A 14,097-nucleotide genomic window follows, 5' to 3' on the forward strand; every position below is an offset into this window, starting at 1 on the left:
TCCATTTTCAGTTGTGTTTTCTTGAAATCCTTCTGTGGTGTGTGCATGTGTGCATGTGTGCATGTGTGTGCATGAAGGTGTACATGCTGTTCTCTCTCTCTCTCTCTCTCTCTCTGTGTAGGTAGAGAGTCTAGAGATCAATGTCAAGAGATTTTCTTTATCATCTTTCACTTTATCTTTTTTTTTTTTTGAGACAGGTCTCTCACGGACTAGCACTAGACAGTGCTGCCCAGGGATTATGCCATCCAGCACTGGGGCTATAGTCCTGCACTAGGATTTTACATGAGTCCCGGGAATTCAGGGCCTTCTTTTTCCTTCCACACAACACATTACCCACTTAACCACTTCTGAAACCAAGAAAAATAACTTTTTGATAATAACAGTTGGTTTCTGTTGAACATTTTTCTACTTGACTATTTTTCTTTTTTTAAATTTTTAATATTTTTTATTATGTATTTTCCTCCATTACATTTCCAATGCTATCCCAAAAGTCCCCCATACCCTCCCCCCCACTTCCCTACCCACCCATTCCTTTTTTTTTTTTTTTTGGCCCTGGTGTTCCCCTGTACTGGGGCATATAAAGTTTGTGTGTCCAATGGACCTCTCTTTACAGTAATGGCCGACTAAGCCATCTTTTGTTAAATGGTAGTGAAATATATATATATACATATATATGTATATACATATACACATATGTATATAATATATATTCAAACATTTATGCTATAAATTATACTATACTTTATATTTTCCTGGACAACACACTTCTAAATTTGCCATCCCAAACTATATGGAATCATGAAGTAGCGATGCTTATTACACAGGTAAATGGGAAGTTCTCTATTGTAACTCTACATCATTTAAAGAAATTCATGTAAACAATGATATTTCTTCCTTCTGTTTGACTTGACTTTATATTTCTAAAAACGATTATTTTGTCTTGATTTGAATTTCAGGACATACATAGAAGGCACAGTAATTCCAGGGGCTGGTGTGGTGACTCTAAATCTGTGGGCCCCTGGAACAAGTGTTTTGCTTGCTTGGGACACAGCTCTGTGCAGTTACTGTTCTTTCATTAGAAAACAAGTAAAGGTTTCAGTCAATTCCATAACTGCAATGGAACATTAATGAATTATAAACAATTAATGTATTAATAAATTATGAATTAAATATGATTTATTAATGATTTATGGTCAATGATTAATAATTCAACTTTTTAATAGCTATCATGAAGCATACCTTTCCTGTTTGCCAAGATTCCTTGTTTTGAAGACAGACTAGAAGAGGGTTTCCTTCATTATCCCTGTCCCTTTCATGATCCTGAAAAATAGGTATTTCTTCTTCACCATTCATGAAGAAAATAATCCAGCCCGTGTATATGAATTATGTAAGTATTTAAGGAGGGGAAGGCTAAGATTAAGCATATAACTGATATGTGCTTTCTTGTAGGTAAAACTCCTTCCCTCAGAGTAGCTTTTGTTGGGACTAGTAGCAAATTGGACCTTGATTTAAGATATGCAGAACTCCTGAAGCAGTTGAATAACTTCCAACTGAGTTAATTAGGTCCTTAGAGTAAAGTAAGTTTTTCTTAAGGGCGTGGGTCACTGGAAAAAGTCATTTGGAAACAAAAGAAAGTTGGTTCAACTTAAAAAAAAAAAAGAAAAGAAAAGAAAAGAAAAAAAACAAAACAAAACAAAAAGCCCACAAGTGTGGCTGAAGAGTTTTAACCTGCTTAAACAATCTTACTATATAACTTCCAAAAGAAACATCTTGCTTTAGTTTCCATGCTTAGAATGATCATCATGTTTAGATCTCTGCATTAAGGAATCAGAAAAACCTGCCTCTCATTGGCTGCACCACTAGGAAAGTTGGCCCTCCCTGGACAGCACAATGGAGCTGACCCCAGGGGTTGGGGTGAGCAGCCTGGAGGGGTTGAGGGTGGGAAAGCTGGTCCCATCCCACCATCTACCCCATCTATGATCTGCTGGAACAAGTGAAAGGGCCAGTCCTGTAGATCCAAAGCTCCAGGATTTCCATGACACAGGGCAACACCAGGCTATCCAAGAGGAGTCCCTGTGAGGATCCAGTATAGGTAGTGTAGCAGAGAAGTCCGAGGCCTTGAAATAGACCAATAACTCATTGCAAGGAACATTTGCAAGTAAAGGTGTGTGGACAGAGGGGTGGCCTGGGGGACACACTGTGACATGCTACAGCTTCTATGACAAGACCTTTTTTACTCTATCCTCTTTGGGGGTGCGGGGAGGTTGCAAGGGCAGTGGGCAAATACAAAGGGACTGGGAGATGTATGGGATAGGAGTGCATGATGTGAAATTCACAAAGAATCAGAGAAATTAACAAAATGGAAACAGAAAAAAAAAACAGTGAAGAAGCATTGGAAAGTCATTGCATGCTTGTTTTGTGTTCAAAATCCATGTGGTTGCTAAAATTTATTCCCTGGAGGGGATGTGAATATCTCTGCTCCTTCCTAAGGCTGCAATGACAAACCAATTTAACATCCACCCAAGGATACTAATGAGTTTATTGAGTCTGAATATAACAGTCATGCGTTAGGGGATGGTTTTGTGCACTATGTGTTCCAATGCTGATTTCTGTGCCCAGAGATCTGGTTGCAGTCTGGACATTGATACTGTCCTATGTGGAGCATCTTCTGTCTCAATGATGTGTAAAGCTTGTTTTCTATCACCTCTCATTGGTTCATAAAGAGATGATCCAGGGCTGGGCAGGAGAAGAGAACAGGACAGGAATTCTGATCCCACTCAGGGGGTCCTAAGCAAGAAGAGGAGAAGGAAGAGAGGGGGAGGAGGACCCAGAAAGAGAAGGACCCAGAAGGAGGAGGAGAAAGACCATGATGGAAACGACATGAGGCTGAGATGAATGGGAGTTGCTCCATGAAACAGAGCGAGCCAGGGCAAAACTTAGATTACAGATAAAGGACCACATGGCTGGGAAGTAGGCAACCATAGAGGGCTAGACCAGATAAGTATCTGCCTAGCATACTGCCTGCAGCTTGTGAGTAAAGTTATTAGGTCACTGTGTCATTTATTCAGAAGCTAAAATGGGCTAGAACATGCATAGGAATGCTATGTCGTTACTCGGGAGCAACGGGGGTGAACAGCCCCTCTGCCCAGAATTACACTTACAATTACAAAATTATCTTTTTACATTCCCAAAGACCAGAACTTCTGTGAGACCTCATAGCTAAGTTAATAAGATAGGCTGGGGTCATTTAAGACTTAAGATGGATATCCTAATGGGAATTCAGCCCATTTGTTAACTTGCCTTTTAGAGGCCAATGCAACAACCAACATTACTTGGTGGTCTTGGTGTTCAAATCTACTCAGCTTTTATAACCCAAGCTAGTACATAGCTGTGGTCTTAAATTGTGTGATCTTCCATGCCTCTCATCCAAGAGTAATGCATGTGTTCTTGTATGTGTGTAATAATTAGCTGAAGACCAATAGGTCAAAAAGTGACTTCATTAAAATTAATATCTGGCCGGGCGGTGGTGGCGCACGTCTTTAATCCCAGCACTCGGGAGGCAGAGGCAGGCGGATTTCTGAGTTCGAGGCCAGCCTGGTCTACAGAGTGAGTTCCAGGACAGCCAGGGCTACACAGAGAAACCCTGTCTCGAAAAACCAAAAAAAAAAAAAATTAATATCTGCCATGAGTTTTGAAAGCAGCATGGATGTAGTATATCTGCAGTGATGTCTGCAGTACCGTTTATTAACTGGGTGCTCAGTTACAGTCAATGAACTAATCCCTTGTAAAACTTTGTTCAAAATTTCTGTATATTATTCACCATCTCTTCCCTTTATGATGCTTTCTGCTCTGTTCAATAAAAGAGAGCAAAGCCCTTTATTAGAGACAGAACCACAAGACAGCATTTATGAACATTACAGATAGGTCAGAAACCACAGACAGACACAAGACCCTTGGTTAAACTACTTCTAGGGGTAGGTCTGATTTATCTCCTTAATGTAACAGCAATGCAGCTGGTGAAGGGTTAATGATAGGAGTGTAGGTAACTCCAAAATTCCTACATTGAAATGTCTCCTCTCAACATGGAAGATAGCTCCCTCATGGTCCCATAGATGAGTCCTTCTTCTCTAGTCTTTCAAGCCTAGCCCCTACCCTAGATCCAAGGCCTTTGGACAGTTAAGGAAGAATTGTGTAAAAATTGCTAGGAGCACCTGCATACTCAGAAGAGGCTTCGGTGACCTCCTCTTCCCCTTTGTTCTAAAAGGGAAGGTTAATAGCCATAGGCTGGCTTTTGTTGAAACTTTCACAAGTAGGCATAGGTGATCTTATGACAGTGTTGGCAGCTTGACTGAAGCCTTACAAGGCGTGCACTACATGCAAACTTATTGTCAATGCAATTTTCCACTACAGTGAGAAGTTTAGATTACTGACTATAAATATGAACATAACACTCTGTATTGGCTCCACAGTTGGAAGAATACTAAAGATAATAAAAATACATGAGTGTGATTCTTGACACACTTGCCTTGGAAGAATTTCTAAAGACAATGTTGCAGGTAATACTGAGATAGAAGAAAACAAAAATCTCTGCTCAGACATAGTGTGTTTTAGCTTGAAAATATTGAGGAACAAAGAAGCCCATGGGGGAGGGGGGCGTTAACCAGAAATAAGCCAAGTCCCTTGATTTTCTGTCACTGTCTTCGAAGCGCGTATCCCTGTAGCCATTATTAAATTATGTCTCTGAGTTATCACTAACTCAGCTTCTCATTCATCCTGACCTTCTCTGAGGTTGCTATGACAACAGCCGGTGCTTGTGACAATGTGGTGAGCTAAAGCAAAGTCCTAAGTAGCATGAAACACTTGCAGAAAATAGCGTTATCTGTCAGATTTCAAGAGCCTCCAGCTGTTTACATAATTGTAATAAAATTTACTGGAATTCAGATTGCTTTCCGAGATTGGGTTTCCTGAACCAAAGATGTAAATGTGATGTAAAAAGCCCAATCTTCAAGGGACTAACTGTCACTTAAAACCCAGGGCATTCAAGGCACAGGTTAATGGCATTTCACCATGATGAGGACAAAGAACATGGTGACCAAGGAGAAATGCATGTCTCTGAGTTATCACCAACTCATAATCTTGAACAGGTAGTCAGGAGGGGAGAGAGGGGGAAGGGGGGAGGGGGGGAGGGAGGAGGGGGGGAGAGGAGATAGGGAAGAGTTGTTTTAGGGCACTGTGAGGAGCAAAGGAGCCTAGAGAAAGTTATGAGTAGGGGGAGATTAGGGAATTTGCTGGGCAGAGATGGCATGAAAGAAAGGGGGAACTTCTTTGCTTCTTTGATCTCTTAAATCAATGTTTGTAAATATTATGATAATCAAATCAAAATAATCTTTTTTTCAATTTTTATTAGATATTTTCTTCATTTACATTTCAAATGATATCCCGAAAGTCCCCTATACCCTCCCCCTGCCCTGCTCCCCTACCTACCCCTCCCACTTCTTTGCCCTGGCGTTCCCCTGTACTGGGGCATATAAAGTTTGCAAGACCAAGGGGCCTTTCTTCCCAATGATGGCCAACTAGGCCATCTTCTGCTACATATGCAGCTAGAGACACTAACTGTAGGAGTACTGGTTAGTTCATATTGTTGTTCCACCTATAGGGTTGCAGACCCCTTCAGCTCCTTGGGTACTTTCTCTAGCTCCTCCATTGGGGCCCTGTGTGCCATCCAATAGAGCATCCACTTTTGAATTTGCCAGAACCTGGCATAGCCTCACAAGAGACAGCTATATCAGGGTCCTGTCAGCAAAATCTTGCTAGTGTATGCAATGGTGTCAGCGTTTGGAGAATGATTATGGGATGGATCCCCAGGTGGGGTAGTCTCTGGATGGTCCATCCTTTCGTCACAGCTCCAAACTTGGACTCTGTAACTCCTTCCATGGGTATTTTGTTCCCTATTCTAAGGAGGAATGAAGTATCCACACATTGGTCTTCCTTTTCTTGATTTTCTTGTGTTTTGCAAATTGTATCTTGGGTATTCTAAGTTTCTGGGCTAATATCCACTTATCAGTGAGTGCATATCAAGTGAGTTCTTTTGTGATTGGGTTACCTCACTCAGGATGATATCCTCCAGATACATCCATTTGCCCAAGAATTTCATAAATTCATTCTTTTTACTAGCTGAATAGTACTCCATTGTGTAAATGTACCACATTTTCTGTATCTATTCCTCTGTTGAGGGGCATCTGGGTTCTTTCCAGCTTCTGGCTATTATAAATAGGGCTGCTATGAACATAATGGAGCATGTGTCCTTCTTACCAGTTGGGACATCTTCTGGATATATGCCCAGGAGAGGTATTGCGGGATCTTCTGGTAGTACTATGCTGAATTTTCTGAGGAACCGCCAGACTGATTTCCAGAGGGTTATACAAGCTTGCAATCCCACCAGCAATGGAGGAGTGTTCCTCTTTCTCCACATCCTTGCCAGCATCTGCTGTCACCTGAATTTTTGATCTTAGCCATTCTGACTGGTGTGAGATGGAATCTCAGGGTTGTTTTGATTTGCATTTCCCTGATGATTAAGGATGTTGAACATTTTTTCAAGTGCTTTTCAGTTGAGAATTCTTTGTTTAGCTCTATACCCCATTTTTAATGGAGTTATTTGAATTTCTGGAGTCCAGCTTCTTGAGCTCCTTGTATATATTGGATATTAGTCCCCTATCAGATTTAGGATTGGAAAAAATTCTTTCCCAATATATTGGTGGCCTTTTTTGTCTTATTGACAGTATCTTTTGCCTTACAGAAGCTTTGTAATTTTATGAGGTCCCATTTGTCGATTCTTGATCTTACAGCACAAGCCATTGCTGCTTTGTTCAGGAATTTTGCCCCTGTGCCCATATCTTCAAGGCTTTTCCCCACTTTCTCCTCTCTAAGTTTCACTGTCTCTGGTTTTATGTGGAGTTTTTCGATCCACTTAGACTTGAGATTTGTACAAGGAGGTAAGAATGGATCAATTTGCATTCTTCTACATGATAACCGCCAGTTGTGCCAGCACCATTTGTTGAAAATGCTGTCTTTTTTTCACTGGATGATTTTAGTTCCCTTGTCAAAGATCAAGTGATCATAGGTGTGTGTGGTAATTTCTGGGTCTTCAATTCTATTCCATTGACCTATCTGTCTGTTAATGTACCAGTACCATGCAGTTTTTATCACAATTGCTCTATAGTACAGCTTGAGGTCAGGCATGGTGAGTCCATCAGATGTTCTTTTATTGTTGAGAGTAGTTTTTGCTATCCTAGGTTTTTTGTTTTCCAGATGAATTTGCAAATTGCCCTTTCTAACTCAGTGAAGAATTGAGTTGGAATTTTGATGGGGATTGCATTGAATCTGTAGATTGCTTTTGGCAGGATTGCAATTTTTACTATATTAATCCTGCCAATCTATGAGCATGGGAGATCTTTCCATTTTCTCAGATCTTCATTTTCTTTCTTTAGAGACTTGAAGTTCTTGTCACTTCCTTAGAGTCACACCAAGGAAATCAAAATAATCTTAATTACTGAACATATATCGTCTTAGAGGTCATCATTTACACTGCTTATATAATAGTCATAATTTGATGAAGCATTCTTATACTCTTTAATTGAAATGTTGTAGCTTTACAGTTCTTCTTTCAAATTACTCAATAAGTTGCACAGAGTGAGATACAGCCTTACAACAAAAGAACAGAAAATAAAATCAAAAGATGTACATATATATACTAATAAAGGAAAAGTACATATATACTTTTTAGTATATATATACTATATATTTATAAAAGAAATATATATTTAAAAATATATATTTAAAAAAGAAAAGAAAACTAATATTTTCTTTTTTTTTAACACAGTTTAAAATAGAATTTATTCATTTTTGACAATTTCATGCATGTAAACAATCCATCTTGATCACTGGCACTCCGATACCCCCTTCAACTCCTACAACTTCCTTCAATATGACGCTCTTCCTCAAAAAGTAGATTTTGGGGAGGGGAGTGGGTTAGCGAGTAGGACAGCTTAAGCAACTGTGTGCCTCGTGTCCCAATGTTTACCTTAGAAGTAAAGGGTCCTAGGGCTGGGGGACAAGACAAACCACTTAACAGACAGTTCCAATGGATTTCATATCCCTGTCATGAAGAAGGGTAAGCCCAATGTACAAAATAATACTGGAGCAATTGTTAGCCACAGAGAGAAACCGCAAAGCAAGTGGAATCTAACAGGATGTGTATTGAGGGCTTTGGTGCTGCTTCTAGGAATTTGGTGTTTGTCCCTGGGCTCCAACAAGAAAGTAGGCTCAGGTAAGAATATTAGAAACAGTGACCATGGGACTTTACCACCACCTTAGGCCATCTCTTTGCTTACTACGTCACTTACTACCCTAAGTGATCTTGTTCACTACTTCGCTTGCTTACTTTGTCTTTGCTCTAAGAGCTGACCACGTTTTTTGGATGCACCTAGGATATAAAGCAGGCTGGAGAGACATGAAGCTGCTTCAGCCTCAGGACAGGGTGGAGTCAGGTGATAGTGTTGTCTAACGTTTTCTTCTCAATCCTCACTCCCTGGAGACCCTGTTGACTGAACTGGCTTGGTCACATATGCTTCAACAGTAAAATCAGTATATCCAAAAAGGAATGTGTGAAGAGAACTTTTTGCCAAGACTGTAACGTGCCACCAAAAAAAGAAAGAAAAAATCCAGACTACAGAAATGGCACATATATTTAAATGGCAGCTGAAGTTTTACTACACGTGCAGAGAATGCTTCCAGCAACTGTAGGGTTGTTAATTAAGTAAAAACTCCAATCCCAGGGTGGTGGTCTAGTTTACTGTGAGTTGTTGGCCAGGGAGATAGATCCCAGAAGTGACTATTGTCACTATACTTGTGTGTGTACTAGAGCTAAATGGTCACCCCTACTGCTGAGGACACCAAATGTTGACTTCAGGAGAGCAGAACACCAACCTGGGCTTACACAGAAAGCACTACCCCAATCCCCAGCAGTTAGCATTCAGTGTCAGAGGCTGTTGTTTGAGCCCAGAGGGGAAACCAACTCTTTCTTACAGCCTCACTTGGCTGAGGCTCCCAAGTCCTCCACTACCTGTGTGTCTCACACGAACAGCAGGTTCTGTGGTGCTTCGATCTGCCCAGTTACCCATCTTCCAACTGTCTGTCTAGCCCCCTCCAACCTCGAGCTAAAGAAAATCCTATGTCCAAACATGTACCCAGTCAATCACTGTGGTTTAAATGAGAATGGTCCTTATAGATTCGAATGTTTGGTTCCTAGTTGGCGGACTGTTTAGAACGAATTAGGAGCCTTGTTGGAAAAGGTACGTCACTAGAAGTGGGAGGGAGGAGAGATGGACAGACTTCTGAGGTTTCAAAAGTCCAGCTAGGCCCAGTCTTATACTCTGCTCTGCCTGGTGCCCTGCCCACCCTACATTTACCCCAGAGTGTCATAGACTCTTAAACTGAAAGGAAGCCCACAGTTAAACACTTTTCTTTTACTATTTGCCTTGGTCATGAAGCATCTCTTCACAGAAATAAAAAACACAATTATCCTCTGACTATGGGGATCAGTCATACTGTAGCTACCAACTGCAGTCACCGAGGGGAACCTCTTCTTCCACTGGGCAGCAAGGATTGTAACCCATGATGATCTGACCTGCACACATGGCAGACTCTTCAGTCAGGCAGTTATGCGTGCCTTGAACATTTCACTCTGCTCTGTTCTCAGGAGGAAAATGACCAGGATACCTTTTTCTTTCCAGGGGCTCAGGGACTATGGAGGAGGTACAGAGGGTGGGAAAACTGTAGTCCAGGCTTGATGCCCTAACCCAGCATGACTGTGGAGCAGTAGCTTCCAGGACCAATCAGAGACCCTCCCTGGCTCAGAGGCGGCAAGGATGAACTATCACATGGTATGGCAAACCACCAGGATAAACGACAAGGATGTTACCATCTCCTCCAAGTCACAGGGACATGGTTCCTCTACTCAAGTAGCCTCCTGAACAGACCGCTCATCTTCCCGCGGCTGGCACTTGCTAGCCCTGATAACATCATCTAAGACTGGTTAGTCAGTGAAACAGCTACCAGGTCATCCACACTGTAAGCTTACTAACTGAAGAACTAGAGTCATTCTTCGGGCTGTCAGTAGCATTATAATTTGAAATGACAATTTTACATGACTTCACACTCACATACAAGACAGTGATATAGCACATAGTTGTTTCTAAACTCTCTTCACAGAAGGAGCAAAGATCAATCTGCTCCAAGAGGATGTCAACTGCTATCCCTTACAAATCTTTAAAAAGGCAGCTTGGGTTTTCCTGAACTGAATATAGGCACCGTCACACCTTAAATGGCAGGAGGCTGTTATCCTGGGCTTGTCTCTAGTACCCAGTTCATACATAACAAACTGCAACCTGCCTTGATATAGAACATACCAAAACCCCAAACTGGCAGTGGGAATCTTGTAACCAATAGCTAGATTTCGACGTAGATGAGCCAGAGTTACAGTCCACACTCTAGAGCAAACATCTGCATGAACCAATCTTGTCATTTCTTATTTCCCTTCTCAGTGTCCAAGGGCACTACGCTCTCTGCAGCCAAGCTCTGAGCATTTTCTATGTAAAATACACCTGGGTTCATGATTCTTTGTGACACGTTAAGGACTACAGCCGATCGGACCGGGCCGCCCTGCCCCCAGCCCCCAGGCGGGGAGCGCCTGCTCCTTCCATGTGGGTCATTTCACTGCTTCTTTTTTTTACTTGCCGGACTGTCCAAAACTTCAATCTTGCCTTTGCCACCTTCTGCATTTGGAAACTTAATGTTCTCGATGGTGACTTCAGAGGGAACGCAGACATCTTCTTCGGACTCTGAGCTGTCCCCAGAACTGTCCCGAGAGCTCTCTTCTGGGCTATCCTCCTCTTTTGAATCTGTCCGATTCATCTCAAATAGGGCCACATCCATCTGTATGATGTTTCCGGACGTCTCGTCGATGTTTTCAATATTGAAGTGACCAGCTGGAGCAGCTGCCATTTCCCTCCTCAGCTTCTCATTTGCCTGGGCCATTTGTGGGAGGAAGGCCTGAACCTGGTCTAGCAAAGGGCTCCTCTGCATCCGAACTGTTTGAAGTGTAGAGGTCTTTCTGGGGTGAGGCTTAGAGTTGATGAGCAACTGGTCCCAGATACCTCCCGAACCCTCGCTCCCCGCCGTCAGCAGCTCCCTGGACACCGTGACCTGCGAGCAGTCTACAGAAGACGAAGAAACACCAGGACCGGTCGCGCTCTCGCCCCGGAGCTCCATGCTTCCAAGCCAGCGCCCAAAACTAATATTTTCTATACAAGCAGTTACTAATTAAAAATAGTTTCGGAGTTAGGGGTAGGACTTTATCCTTTATAAAGGATAGAGAATCCTTTAAAAGAATCTTTAATTGGATTTTACTTTCTGAAAGTGGTCAGATATTTTCCTGTTAGCTGGAGTGCTTTGTTTATACGATCTAAGGCACTGACCAGGGCAATTCAAGGGTAATCAGATATGTTCCTATTTGTTGGAGTGGTTTGATTGTTCAATTCAAGGAACTGATGGGAAAATCCAAGGGACGGCCTTTTGTTTGCTGGGTCCTGGAGTTACCTTTCCTATGATTCATAATCACATGTGTCAGGTCAGCAGAAAGCCAAACCCCTCCCCTCAAAGGCAGGAAGAGATAGTTTATTATAGAGTGATCACAGCCCGGGAACATGGATTTAGGTTGCCCAAATTCCATGTTCCAATGAGTTAGCAGTTTAATGACATTTTTATAGGAACAGAAAAAGAAAATTCATAGTCAAAGGAATATTGTATCCATACAGGCAATTCTCACAGAAACTATGATCAATTGTGCTGGGATTCTTATTCTCAGCTAGAGATGATACTCAAGAGATACTTAAGAAAGAGCAAACGCAGAACATGTGAACTCTTGGATATCATGAAAAGACCCAATCCATGAATCACAGTCATAGAGGAATGAAGGAAAGGAAAAGAACAAGCAGGAGAAATATTTCATGGTCAAGGCACAAAGTAAGTAAGTAAGTAAGTAAAAACATTTTCAATAAAAATCATAGAAGAAAAATTCACAAAAGTACCAAAGAGGACCATTCAGGTACAAAACACTCACAAAATACCAAGTAGAGAGGACCCCAAATGTAGTTTCTCCTATCATATTATAATGAAATGACTAAAAATCTAAAACATAAAAAATGTATTGAGGGCAGGGCATGGTGGTGCACACTTTTAATTCTAACACTCCAGAGGTAGAATCAGGCAGAGATCTGTCAGGCAGTCTGTTCAATACAAATGCCAGGCCAGTCTGGGGATATATAGTGGGAAATCTGCCAGAGAAAAGAACCAAGTCCCAAATAAGGCAGGCCTAAGAGGATAATTTGACTTTCCAATAGCAACTCCAATGGAAGCTGTAAGGGTGAAGAAAGAGGTTTTACAGCTTCTGAGAGACCACAGCTGCCAACTCACACTATTTTACCCAGCAATACTACATCATAATTGAAGGAGAAAGACATCCTATGATAAAAGCAAGCTAAAGGAGTTTATGGCCACTAAACCAGCATTGCAGAAAGCACTGTGAGGAACTCTTTAAACTGAAGAGAATGGGCAAACCATCCAAGAGAGTACAGGAGGAAGTAAAAAAAAAAATGGTCGTGCTGGTTCATCTCTGTCAACACGAGTTGGAGTCACCTGGGAAATGACAATCTTAACTGGGGGACACTATCCTTCATATTTTCCTGTGGGTGTGTCTGTGGGGCACTTTCTTGATGAGTGAGATAGAAATGTCCAACCCATCAGTGTGGGTGGTGCCTTGCCTAGACACATGGTCCTGTGTTGTTCAAAACGCAGGCCGAGCAAGCCAGTATGCAGCATTTCGTCATGGCCTCTGCTTCAGTTCCTGCCTACAGATGCTGTCTTGAGTTCCTGTCCTGACTTCTCTTTAAGATGTGCTGTGATGTAAACGTATAAGTCAAATAAATTATTTTCTCTCTCAACCTGTTTTTGGTCACAGTGTTTTATCACAGTAACAGAAATTAAGTTTGGACAATGTTGCAACAACAAGACCACAAATATTGGAAAAACATCGAACACTGATAAACCAAAATATGTTATAGGAATTAGTATATACTTGTGGTGGTTTATATAATAGTGCCCAGGGAGTGGCACTATTAGGAGGTGTGGCCTTGTTGGAGGAAGTGTGTTGCTGTGGGAGTGGGCTTTGAGACCCTCCTCCTTGTCATGTGGGAGTCAGTCTTCTCCTAGCTGCCTTTGGAATAAGATGTAGAACTCCCAGCTCATCTATCACCATGCCTGTCTGGATGCTGTCATGCTTCCTGCCATAATTGTAATGGACTGAACCACTGAGCCTGTAAGCCAGTCCCAATTAAATGTTGTTCTTATAAGAGTTGCCTTGGTCATGGTGTCTGTTCACAGCAATGGAAACCCCAATTAAGCCAATACTCTTCAGTAACAAATCTAGATATTCATGTTCTTAGTTTCCAAATCAAAAGACACTGAGCAGCAGATTAGATTAGAGCAAAAGACCAATGTTTTTAGTGCCTCCAAGAAACATAATTCCCCATCAGGGATAGATACTCTCTTAGGGTAAAATGACAGATAAAATATTCAATGGACATGGAACAAGATGTTGCTGTTTTAGTATCTGACAGAATTTTAAAAAAATTCTAATCAAATGATAAAATAGTTATTTCATATATTTATATGTATAAAGAGAAAAATCTAGGACATAACGATTCCAAACATACATTCTTCAAACACCAGTGTTCTCAATTTCAAAAACAATACTACTAGACATAAATTCTACTCCACTCATTGGTAGACAGGTCATCTAAATAAAAAAAAAAACACAGAGGAAGATTTGGAAGTTATATGGTATCATAGGTTTTGTCAACTTAACAAATATTTACTGAACACTTCATACACATACTGCATGTTACATGTTCTCTTCAGCAGTTATTAGCACTTACTCTAAAAACAGTCTTTAAAATTATATCATATTAGGGCAGGAAGCAA

General features: G+C 41.3%; 1 pseudogene; it reads right to left on the minus strand.

Moving 5' to 3' along the window:
* Positions 1–10,546: 10,546 nt before the first annotated feature.
* LOC147000718 (NOP protein chaperone 1 pseudogene) lies at positions 10,547–11,335 on the minus strand (annotated as a pseudogene).
* Positions 11,336–14,097: the final 2,762 nt, after the last annotated feature.

Source organism: Mus caroli, unplaced genomic scaffold (genome assembly GCF_978045245.1).
Source record: "Mus caroli unplaced genomic scaffold, Mus_caroli_1 scaffold_16, whole genome shotgun sequence".
Taxonomy (NCBI): Eukaryota; Metazoa; Chordata; class Mammalia; order Rodentia; family Muridae; genus Mus; species Mus caroli.